The sequence below is a fragment of the Macrobrachium nipponense genome, chromosome 12, assembly GCF_015104395.2.
Source record: "Macrobrachium nipponense isolate FS-2020 chromosome 12, ASM1510439v2, whole genome shotgun sequence".
Taxonomy (NCBI): Eukaryota; Metazoa; Arthropoda; class Malacostraca; order Decapoda; family Palaemonidae; genus Macrobrachium; species Macrobrachium nipponense.
The window spans coordinates 25,572,059-25,584,789 of record NC_087205.1 but is presented as its reverse complement, the minus strand read 5'-3'; the positions used below and the strand labels follow the sequence as shown (position 1 = coordinate 25,584,789).

The window sequence follows — 12,731 nt, the reverse complement described above, 5'->3', positions numbered from 1 at the left end:
GGACGTATCTTTTATATAGAAAAAGTCCCAGTATTAAATTCTTCATTAATTCACAATTGCACTCTTCATTAAACAAGCAGCGTAATGTCATGTTCACATAAATAAAATAAGTCTGACTGGCATGAATTTCTTTGCTTGAGATCATTAACACTACAGAATTAGAAAACTTCTGAATGAAATAAAATTACGGGAAAGATGATAACTACCATCATCATCCTGGAAAGCTTGTCCACTGTTGAAGGGACTAAGACTCCATTACAAAATGACAGGAGTTAACTAGTGAACAAGATGTTATGCCTCAGAGTTATAGTCAGATCCATCTTAAACACTCTTCTCTTGGATGCTGGATGCTGTCGTCCTGCTAATATAATAGTCCTTTAGAGAGATTTGTCCTGCTGTTTCCAGGACTTCGTCCCTTCCTCCCTTCTGGAAATCTGGAGACACTCGCACTTTTCAGCAGCCTTCCATATACTCCATTCTTTCCAATGGTCCAGATCATCTAATTAAAGTCTAAGCCATCCTTTTACCTTCTTCGCTTGCCTTTTAACCCTTCTTCTATTCGCCCTTTCAATTTTAGTTACATTTTATATATACTGCATGAGGAATTCGTCTCAGCTCTTTTCACCTTCACTTCATGGAGGAAATTGATAGACAATCTATGGCAAGAGTTTGGATTATGTTCAAGATTAATGAAGAGGATTAGCTCTCCTATGACATCCTTCTGTTTATAGCTATCATCACAACATAACAAATGAGACATGATCAGTTTCCGTAATATTATTATTATTATTATATTGTAAGTATTTTAATTCGATTTCCTTGAATAGATTAAGATTATGTGTATGCTACATTACACATAGCGTTGAGTTATTTATACGGAACATGTATTAATAAACCGCACTTTTTTAAATGCATTTAAAATACATGTAATTCAACATCAGTTACTTCTTGATGATTCTCCTTAATTTTTATTATATCATTCTCAACTGAGACAAGAACATAAAAATCACAGCAACAGTACAAATCTTACAATCAGTTACCCCAAAACAATCCTACGCGTCGGGAAACGTCAGCTGTTGGTTCCTAAGTATCGAACACCTGCTCATTGACGGTTTAGATGTAGCCTGATTAATGACAGCGTAAATGTCTAATTTCTGTTTAGACGGTCTAAAGGGTTTGCCCAGACCCGTGATCGAACCGGGAACCTTAAGATCTTCAGTCTAATGCCCTCCCAACTGAGCTATCTAGGCAAAAATTATAATGTATATCTGATATCTAATGTAGCACAAATGTGTCGTATGACTTTAATTTCAGTATAATTCAAGGTTCAAACGACTGGCCAGTTTCTTATAGTCAAGCTAATACTGCAACTGAAGAAACCTGAAGGACATAATCTGATTTGTAGAAAGTTATAAAAAATTGCACTGACAAAAGTATAGGTACCCTTCTTTATCAAACAAGCTATTTAAACAATGATATATTCACAGAAAATACTTAACCTGACTTGCAAGAATTGCTTTTGTTCGAACATTCAAGCTCATAAAATAAAAATAAAATGACAACTGCAAAATCAGAAAATATCTGAATTAAACAAGCTTATAGGGAAAGATGATAGCTACCATCTTCATCCTGGAACTTGAAAAAGGAAAGCTTTTCTTAAATTCCAAAACTGCACCACTGAAAAGTAATATGCACCACGTTCAAAGGGATTAAGACCTCATTAAAGAGCGTCTCAGTGCCGTGATCGGTATGGTATTGGCCTGCTACCTCGGTGGCCGCGAGTCCGATTCTTGGGCATTCCACTGAGGTGTGAGAGATGTGCATTTCTGGTGATAGAAGTTCACTCTTGATGTGGTTCGGAAGTCGCATAAAGCCGTTGGTCCTATTGCTGAATGACCACTGGTTCCATGCAACGTAAAAACACAATACAAACAAACAAACAAGACCCATTACAAAATGACTGGGTTTAACTAGCGATCAGCAAATTATATCATAGAATGGTGGTATGTCTTGCACGCTCTTTTCCTGGATGTTGTAGGTGTGCCTACTTAATAGCTCTTTCGAGACATCTTTCCAGTCCTTTCCAGGAGTTCCACTTCTTCTTTCTGAAACTTCAGGGAAACATACTTTTCGCCAAACTCTCCATACTCCATCCTTTCCACATGACCAGATCTCCTGATAACCCTTCTCCAACCTTTCACTACTTCTCCATCTACATTTATCACTTTTTTATTATACCCCATATACTTCAGTATTAATAATTCGTCTGCACTGCTTTCCTGTAATTCTCACATATTTGCTACCCACTCTTTTACTTCACAGAGGAAAATTAAGAAAAAAAATGAGTTATCCCAGAATTTGTGGAAAGGGATGGATGATGTGCAAGGCTTAATGAAGGGAATTGCTTTCCTAAGGCATCCTATTATTATTATTATTACTAGCAAACTTACCCATCTACGATGGGTGATAAAATACGGGTGCAGAAGTGAAAAATTTATATGTACTATTTGTTCAGCAATATTAAAATAAGGGTGATTACACGAATAGTCTCTCTCTCTCCTCTCTCTCTCTCTCTCTCTCTCTCTCTTGTAATGTAATTCAAAGGAAAATCACTGAACTCAGAGAAATTCGTATTCATTGTTGTTTCCCCTCTTTTAATGATGCTCTCTCTCTCTCCCTCTCTCTCTTAAAGTAAGTGAAGGGACGATCTATGAACGTAAAGAAGTTCGTATTCATTATTGTTTACCCTCTTTTAATGATTCTCTCTCTCTCTCTCTCTCTCTCTCTCTCTCTCTCTCTCTCCTCTCTCTCTCTCTCTCAATGTAAGTCAAGTAACGAAGACGGTGATGGGATTATCGAATTACTTAGCTCTCAAATCACAAATTATCTCCTCTCTCTTTCTCTCTCTCATTTTTCGATAGCAAGATAAAATTATAAAATTGTAGTGCATTAATGTCGTTAAATGGCGCACTCTCTCTCTCTCTCTCTCTCTCTTGTCGGTGACTTTCATTTAACGGAACAGGGATCTTGATTGGTTCGTTTCTTTGTCAATTACTTTGCACGGTGATACGAATAATAAAGTATCTTTCTTTTCATTATGTTACTGCAAAGATGCAACTTGTATGTCAGTGCATTATGGTTACTGATAAATGCTCTTATGATCCTGTGTCTTCCAAAAAAGAGTAGAAAGTAGGAACTTGTCAGTTTCCTTTTTATTATGTCCATTGGCAAGATCGAAATTCCGAAGCAACATTACCGGGCAGTACTTCTTCAGCGTTATTTTGTGCACTGGCAGTTCCGATGGATTTAAGTTATTCAAAAAATCTTGCGGATATTAATGATAATTTTCATCTTCTATTGTGTCCGAGCTGAAATATTCGCGACTTTCTCCGGGGAAGTTGTACAGAAATTATGTATGAAAAATCGTAAAGTAAGTAAGTCTACGGGAATAACCAGCCTCGTTTCACGGCCAGAAACAGCTCCATTTCAGGGAATCCCTTCTCACCCCCACCCCTTACAAAGGAGGGGGGTAGGTTGGATGAAACCCCATTACAAACCATCTTAGGGGTCCCCACCATAACCCTGCCAAGTTTCATGCCAATCTGACCAGCCGTTTGGCCATGATTGAATGACAGACAGACAGACAGACATTATGCCCATTATAGTATAATTATTATTATTATTGTACGTACCCTCTCTCAAGCATACTTTATTAAAAGTAATGGCTACTTCAGCAGCATTATGCTTGTAGAGATTCTTCTCTATTTTTCGAATAGCAGCTTTCCGTGCTACTTGAACAGGATAGTAAAGCGCCTATGGAGGTCATTATCAAATACAGGGTCAAGATCGGTGTATATATTTCATTTTTATTATTATCATCACATAGAACAAATGAGATGTGATCAGCTCCCACAAGAGAGTCTATAAAATTCACAGTATGCCATTATCATTTTTGTCATAATAGTACTATTTTCATAGTATTCAGTTTATGTTTGAGGTATATCACACATAATGCTGAATTATTTACACAGAACATATAAAAATAAAGAGCAAATTTTTAATGCATTTAAAATATGTCAAGGTAATTCAGCAAGTGTTGGTTCCCCGAGGACTCCCTTTTGATTTTCATTGTTTTAGGTAAACGGGTGAACTCCTTACTTTCTGATCTCATAAATAACATTCCCATCTGTGATATAAGAATATAAAGCTTACAGTGCTAGAGTTAAAACTCTCCCACCAATGACGCATTGGGAAACGTCAGCTGTTGGATGATAAGTATCGAACAGGTGCGCTCGCGTCTTGTTTAGACTCTCGCAGGTTGATTAATGACGATGAGTATGTATGTGTCTAAATCTTATTTAGACATTATAAAGGGTTTGCCCAGACCCGGGATCGAACCGGGGACCTTTAGATCTTCAGTCTAACGCTCTCCCAACTGAGCTATCTAGGCTTGATACAATTGCTGTAAATGACATTTAATGAAATAAAAATGTGTGGCATGACTTGCACTTAGATATGCTTCAAGGTTCAAATGACTGGCAAGTTTCTTGTAGTCAAGCCAATACTACAACTGAAGAAACCTGAAGGACATAATCTGATTTGTAGAAAGTTATAAAAAAGTTGCACTGACAAAAGTATAGGTACCACTCTTTATCAAACAAGCTATATACAATTCTATATTCACAGAAAATACATACCTAAGCTGACTTGCAAGAATTGCTTTTGTTCGACCATTCAAGCTACCATGAAATAAAATAACACACTGCAAAATCAGAAAATATCTGAATTAAACAAGCTTATAGGGAAAGATGATAGCTACCATCTTCATCCTGGAACTTGAAAAGGAAAGCTTTTCTTAAATTCCAAAACTACACCACTGAAAAGTAATATGCCGCATGTTCAAAGGGATTAAGACCTCATTAAAGAGCGTCTCAGTGCCGTGATCGGTATGGTATTGGCCTGGCCCCTCGGTGACCGCGAGTTCGATTCTCGGGCATTCCATTGAGGTGTGAGAGATGTGCAATTCTGGTGATAGAAGTTCACTCTTGATGCGGTTCGGAAGTCGTGTAAAGCTGTTGGTCCCATTGCTGATAACCGCTGGTTCCATGCATGTAAAAACACAATACAAACAAAAAAATAAGACCCCATTACAAAATGACTGGGTTTAACTAGCGATCAGTAAATTATGTCATAGAATGGTGGTATGTCTTGCACACTCTTTTCCTGGATATTGTGGGCGTGCTTACTTAATAGCTCTTTCAAGACATCTTTCCAGTCCTTTCCAGGAGTTCCACTTATTTCTGAAACTTCAGAGACATACTATACTTTTCACCAAACTTTCCACACTCCATCCTTCCCACGTGACCAGATCATCTGATAACCCTGCTCCAACCTTTCACTACTTCTCCATCTACATTTGTCACTTTTTTAGTATTATACCCCATATACTTCATTGACAATTCATCTGTACTGCTTTCCCGTAATTCTCACGTATTTGTTACCCACTCCTTTTACTTCACAGAGGAAAATTAAGAAAAAAAATGAGTTACCCCAGAATTTGTGGAAAGGGTTGGATGATGTGCAAGACTTAATGAAGGGAATTGCTTTCCTAGGCATCATATTATGATTATTATTATTGTACTAAGGAAGCAGACCCTCTCTCAAGCATACTTTATTAAAAGTGATGGCTACTTCAGCAGTGTTACGCTTATAGAGATTCTTCCCTATTTTTCAAATAGCGGCTTTTTCCATCCTACTTAAACAGGCTAGTAAAGTGCCTATGGAGGTCATTATCAAATATAGGGTCAAGATCGGTGTATATATTTCATTTTTATTATCATTATTATCACACAGAACAAATGAAATGTGATCAGTTTCCACAAGAGAGTTAATGAAATTTATTCTTCATATAATAGTACTATTTGTATAAGATTCAGTTTATGTATGAGTTAAATACACATAACTCGGTGTTACTTATGCATAACATATAGAAATAAAGTGCAACTTTTTAAATGCATTTAAAATTCGTCAAGGTAATTCAGCAAGGGTTGCTTACAAGAAAATAAAACCTACAGTGCGATAGTTAAAACTCTCTCAATCATGTATATGGAAGCCATCAATAACGCATTGGGAAACGTCAGCTGTTGGATGATAAGTATCGAACAGGTGCGCTCACGTCTTGTTTAGATTCTCGCAGGTCGATACGTCTTGTTTAGACTCTCACAGGTTGATTAATGAGGAAGTATGTGTCTACATCTTATTTAGACATTATAAAGGGTTTGCCCAGACCCGGATGAACCGGGGACCTTTAGATCTTCAGTCTAACGCTCTCCCAACTGAGCTATCTAGGCTTGTATGAATGTGTGTACCTAATATCTAATGTGGTACAAATGTGTTGTATGACTTTCATTTCAGTATAATTCAAGGTTCAAATGACTGGCAAGTTTCTTGTAGTCAAGCTAATACCACAACTGAGGAAACCTGAAGGACATATCTGATTTGTAGAAAGTTATTAAAAATTACACTGACAAAAGTATAGGTACCCCTCTTTATCAAACAAACTATATACAATTCTATATTCACAGAAAATAAATACTTAGCCTGAATTGCAAGAGTTGCTTTCTTTTGACCATTCAAGCTACCATAAAAGAAATAACACACTGCAAAACTTGAAAACTTCTGAATTAAACAAGCTTATAGGGAAAGATGATAGCTACCATCTTCATCCTGGGATTTGAAAAAGAAAGCTTTTCTTGAACTCCAAAGCTTCACCACTGAAAGGTAATATGCTGCACGTTCAAAGGGATTAAGACCCAATAACAGAGCGTCCCAGTGACGTGATCGCTATGGTATTGTCCTGCCACCTCGGTGGGCGCGAGTTTGACTCTCGGGCATTCCACTGAGGTGTGAGAGATGTACATTTCTGGTGATAGAAGTCCACTCTTGATGTGGTTCGGAAGTCGCATAAAGCCGTTGGTCCCGTTGTTGAATAACCACTGGTTCCATGCAATGTAAAAAACACCTTACAAACAAACAAACGAGACCCATTACAAAATGACTGGGATAAACTAGCGAACAGTAAATTATGTCATAGAATGGTGGTATGTCTTGCACGCTCTTTTCCTGGATGTTGTAGGTGTGCCTACTTAATAGCTCTTTCGGGACATCTTTCCAGTCCTTTCCAGGAGTTCCACTTCTTCTTTCTGAAACTTCAGGGAAACATACTTTTCGCCAAACTCTCCATACTCCATCCTTTCCACATGACCAGATCATCTGATAACCCTCCTCCAACCTTTCACTACTTCTCCATCTACATTTATCACTTTTTATTATACCCCATATACTTCAGTATTAATAATTAGTCTGTACTGCTTTCCCGTAATTCTCACATATTTGCTACCCACTCTTTTGCTTCACAGAGGAAAATTAAGAAAAAAAATGAGTTGTCCCAGAATTTGTGGAAAGGGTTGGATGATGTGCAAGACTAATGAAGGGAATTGCTTTCCTAAGGCATCCTATTATTATTATTATTATTATTATTATTATTATTATTATTATTATTATTATTATTGTACGTACCCTCTCGCAAGCACACTTTATTAAAAGTAAAAGCTACTTCAGCAGCGTTACGCTTGTAGAGATTTTTCTTATTTTTAGAATAGCAGCTTTCCGTGCTACTTGAACAGGATAGTAAAGCGCCTATGGAGGTCATTATCAAATACAGGGTCAAGATCAGTGTATATATTTCATTTTTATATTATTATTATTATCACATAGAACAAATGAGACGTGATCAGCTCCCAGAAGACAGTCTATGAAATTCACAGTATGCTATTATCATTCTTGTCACAATAGTACTATTTACATAAGATTCAGTTTATGTTTGAGTTATGTAACACAAAATGCTGAGTTATTTACACAGAACATATAAAAATATAGTGCAAATTTTTAAGGCATTTAAAATATGTCAAGGTAATTCAGCAAGGGTTGGTTCCTGAGGACTCCCTTTTGATTTTCATTGTTTTAGGCAAACGGGTGAACTCCTTATTTTCTGACGTCATAAATAACATTCCCAACTGTGACATATGAAAATAAAGCCTACAGTGCGAGAGTTAAAACTCTCCCACCAATGACGCATTGGGAAACGTCAGCTGTTGGATGATAAGTATCGAACAGGTGCGCTCGCGTCTTGTTTAGACTCTCGCAGGTTGATCAATGACAATGTATGTGTATGTATGTGTCTAAATCTTTTTTAAACATTATAAAGGGTTTGCCCAGACCCGGGATCGAACCAGGGACCTTTAGATCTTCAGTCTAACGCTCTCCCAACTGAGCTATCTAGGCTTGAATAATGTGCACTTAATATCTAATGTGGTACAAATGTGTCGTATGAGTTTCATTTCAGTATAATTCAAGGTTCAAATGAATGGCAAGTTTCTTGTAGTCAAGCTAATACCACAACTGAGGAAACCTGAAGGACATAATCTGATTTGTAGAAAGTTATAAAAAATTACACTGACAAAAGTACACCCATCTCTCTCCAAACAAGCTATATAATACTATATTCACAGAAAATAAATACTTAGCCTGACTTGCAAGAATTGCTTTTGTTCGACCATTCAAGCTACCATAAAAGAAATAACACACTGCAAAATTAGAAAACTTCTGAATTAAACAAGCTCATAGGGAAAGATGATAGCTACCATCATCCTGGAATTTGAAAAGGAGAGCTTTTCTTGAACTCCAAAGCTTCACCACTGAAAGGTAATATGCTGCACGTTCAAAGGGATCAAGACCCAATTACAGAGCGTCCCAGTGCCGTGATCGGTATGGTATTGGCCTGCTACCTCGGTGGCCAAGAGTTTGACTCTCGGGCATTCCACTGAGGTGTGAGAGATGTGCATTTCTGGTGATAGAAGTTCACTCTTGATGTGGTTCGGAAGTTGCGTAAAGCCGTTGGTCCTATTGCTGAATGACCGCTGGTTCCATGCAACGTAAAAACACAATACAAACAAACAAACAAACAAACAAGACCTATTACAAAATGACTGGGTTTAACTAGCGATCAGTAAATTATGTCATAGAATGGTGGTATGTCTTGCACACTCTTTTCCTGGATGTTGTAGGTGTGCCTACTTAATAGCTCTTTCGAGACATCTTTCCAGTCCTTTCCAGGAGTTCCACTTCTTTCTGAAACTTCAGGGAAACATACTTTTCGCCAAACTCTCCATACTCCATCCTTTCCACATGACCAGATCATCTGATAACCCTCCTCCAACCTTTCACTACTTCTCCATTTGTATTCATGACTTTTTTTTTTATCATACCCCATATACTTCATTATTAATAATTCGTCTGTACCGCTTTCCCGCAATTCTCACATATTTGCTACCCACTCTTTTACTTTAACATTTTTTAAGAAAAAAAGAGGTATCCCAGAATTTGTGGAAAGGGTTGAATGATGTGCAAGACTAATATGAAGGGAATTGGTTTCCCAAGGCATCCTATTATTATTATTATTACTATATTATTGCCATCACACACAACAAACTAGACGTGATCAGTTTCCACAAGATAGTCTATGAAAGTCACAGTACGCCATTATCATTCTTGTCATAATAGTAGTATTTGTATAAGATCCAGTTTATGTATGAGTTGAGTTATATCACATACAACGCTGAGTTATTTACATAACATATAAAAATAAAGTGCAGATTTTTTAATGCATTTAAAATTCGTCAAGGTAATTCGGCAACGGTTGGTTCCTGAGGATTCCCTTTTAATTTTCATTTCTATAGGCAAACGGGTGAACTCTTTACTTTCTGATGTCATAAATAACATTCCCAAATGTGATAAGAAAATAAAAACCTACTGTGTTAAAAAGTTATAACCCTTCCAATCATGTATCCGCCAGCCATCAATGAAGCATTGGGAAACGTCAGCTGCTGGATAAGTATCGAACAGGTGTGCTGGTGTCTTGTTTAGACATAGGTTAATTAATGACAACGTACGTGTCTAAATCTTCTTCAGATACTTTAAAGGGTTTGCCCAGACCCGGGATCGAACCGGGGACCTTTAGATCTTCAGTCTAACGCTCTCCCAACTGAGCTATCTAGGCATACTTAATTATCTGAATCTAATATTAAATAAAATTGTATTTTGTGTCACTTGACATTTAAGTATGATTCAAGGTTCACATGACTGGCCAGTTTCTCATTTTCAAACGAGAACTACAACTTTGTTGGTCATTGAAACTGAAGGAACGTATGTGATTTAAAGAAATTAATTGAAAGTTGCACTGACAAAAGTACTCCTCTCTTTATCAAACAAGCAATGCAATGCTGTATTCACACATAAAAATAATAAGCCTGCCTAACTTTATTCAATACCATTGAAGCTACCATAGAAGAAATAACATACTGCAATATGAGAAAAAATCTGAATTAAACAAGCTTATGGGGAAAGATGATAACTACCATCTTCATCCTGGATCTCATGAAGGAAAACTTTTCTGTGCCACTGACAAATACATGCTCCACTATCGAAGGGACTAAGACTCCTTTACAAAATGACTGGATTTAACTAGTAATCAACAAGTTATATCATAGAATTATAGTCAGATCTATCCTGTATACATTTCTCTTCCTGGATGCTGTGGTCTTGTCTAGTAAAAAGACTTTTAAGACATCTGTCCTGCCTTTTTCAGGATTTCTTCTCCTCCTTCCTTCCGAAACTTCAGAGACTATAGAATCGTTTCACCAAACTACCTTTATCCATTCTTTCCATTTGACCAGACCATCTGATAACACCCATTCTTTCACCCTTATTTGCCTTTTAATACTCGTCTACGTGTCTTCACTTTTGACACCTTTTTAAGTTCTAATTATACATCTTTGACTGCATTAAGAATTTATTAACATTCTTTGCACTCACTTTTCCTTCCTACGCATTCGATAAATAGGATGAGTTAGTATCTGCAGATTATCCTTAATTTTCACTGTATTTCGCAATAGCATTCCTATCTGTGCTATGAAAATCTAAAACACCACAGTGACAGTAAAAAAAACCTCATACTTTCACCCAAAAGCTGTTGGATGATAAGTATCAAAAAGCCACCAATACCGCTTGAGAAACGTCAGCTGTTGGATGATAAGTAGCAAAAAGCCACCAATACCGCTTGAGAAATGTCAGCTGTTGGATGATAAGTAGCAAAAGCCACCAATACTGCTTGAGAAACGTCAGCTGTTGGATGATAAGTAGCAAGTCACCAATACCGCTTGAAACGTCAGCTGTGGCTGATGAGTGAGAAAAAGCCTCAATACGGGATGAGACGCAGCTGTGATGAGATAATAGCAAAAAGTCACCAACACCGCTGGAGAAACGTCAGCTGTCGGATGATAAGTAGCAAAAAGCCACCAATACCCCTTGAGAAACGTCAGGTGTTGGATGATGGGCAACGCGTAGGTGCTCGGGTATTGTTTAGACGTTGCTTAATTGCATTTAATCACATTAATTAAGAAGTTAGCAGACGTCTAATTTGCATCTAAACACCATAAAGGGTTTGCCCAGACCCGGGATCGAACCGGGGACCTTTAGATCTTCAGTCTAACGCTCTCCCAACTGAGCTATCTAGGCGACAATAATTAGGAAGAATTTAAGATATAAATACGTCGCGTGACTTTCACTTCGAGTGAGGTTCAAGTGGCTAACCTGTTTCTTGTAGTCGAACTAGCGTGACGACTGCAAAGGTCATCGATGTCGAAAGAGCGTATCTGATGTATTAATAAAAGTCTAACTTTAAAAGTGGCCTTTGATGAAGAATTACACCTGTAGTATTATAAGTACAGGTATTCCATTACAAAAACAGAGAATGACTAAGGAGGAAAATTTCGTTCAAAGTGATTAAAACTATGATAAAATATACAACATCACAGCCAAACGAGAATACTTCGGAAGAAATAATTCTCGTGAGGAAAGGTGATAATTACCCTCATCATCCTGGAACCCTAAAAGGGAAGTTGTCTAAGGATTATGGTCAGACCCAAGATAGGAAAAGGACAGCCCTAAGTTTTCATAGCTTATAAGTTATAACTGTAAGTTCTTAAGAAAATATTAATTAAACAGTCTCCATATTTTTTTTTTTTTTTTGCTTATTGCAAGCCAGAATCCCCAAAGTTTTTCCTTAGTATTATACTGTACAAGGAAGAATGCTATTAAATAATGAGAAGCACAGCCATCTTGCATTCCTATTTGATATATATACATGCATACATTCACACACACACACACACACACACACACACACACACACACATATATATATATATATATATATATATATATATATATATATATATATATATATATATATTATAAGGTGTCCATAAAGTCCCAGTACCATTCCGAGCAATAAATACTTGTAATGGACACCCTATATATATATATATATATATATATATATATATATATATATATATATATATATATATATATATATATATATATATATATATACATATATATATATATATATATATATATATATATATAGGCATTTTCCTAGCAAGATGCTGAGTACAAAAAAAAAAAAAATATGATCAATGCCACAATCTCACTTTAACTGGATGCTGCTGGTATCCTTCATTTTTCACACCTCTTCCTAGACATCTTTCCAGCCTTCCAGGCTTCTTCACCCGTCTACAATCCTCCGTCCATCCTTTCCACCTGACTAG

The 12,731-nt window shown here is 36.8% G+C and overlaps 6 non-coding genes across 6 annotated transcripts; all 6 read right to left on the bottom strand.

Annotated features, from left to right (window-relative positions):
* Window positions 1-1,177: 1,177 nt before the first annotated feature.
* Trnaf-gaa (transfer RNA phenylalanine (anticodon GAA)) lies at window positions 1,178-1,250 on the bottom strand. The gene has a single exon. It is a non-coding gene; the product is annotated as a tRNA-Phe (tRNA).
* A 3,127-nt stretch (window positions 1,251-4,377) lies between these two features.
* Trnaf-gaa (transfer RNA phenylalanine (anticodon GAA)) lies at window positions 4,378-4,450 on the bottom strand. Its single transcript has one exon. It is a non-coding gene; the product is annotated as a tRNA-Phe (tRNA).
* Window positions 4,451-6,279: 1,829 nt separating this feature from the next.
* Window positions 6,280-6,350, bottom strand: Trnaf-gaa (transfer RNA phenylalanine (anticodon GAA)). The gene has a single exon. It is a non-coding gene; the product is annotated as a tRNA-Phe (tRNA).
* A 1,920-nt stretch (window positions 6,351-8,270) lies between these two features.
* Trnaf-gaa (transfer RNA phenylalanine (anticodon GAA)) lies at window positions 8,271-8,343 on the bottom strand. Its single transcript has one exon. It is a non-coding gene; the product is annotated as a tRNA-Phe (tRNA).
* A 1,701-nt stretch (window positions 8,344-10,044) lies between these two features.
* Window positions 10,045-10,117, bottom strand: Trnaf-gaa (transfer RNA phenylalanine (anticodon GAA)). The gene has a single exon. It is a non-coding gene; the product is annotated as a tRNA-Phe (tRNA).
* Window positions 10,118-11,561: 1,444 nt separating this feature from the next.
* On the bottom strand, window positions 11,562-11,634 carry Trnaf-gaa (transfer RNA phenylalanine (anticodon GAA)). The gene has a single exon. It is a non-coding gene; the product is annotated as a tRNA-Phe (tRNA).
* Window positions 11,635-12,731: the final 1,097 nt, after the last annotated feature.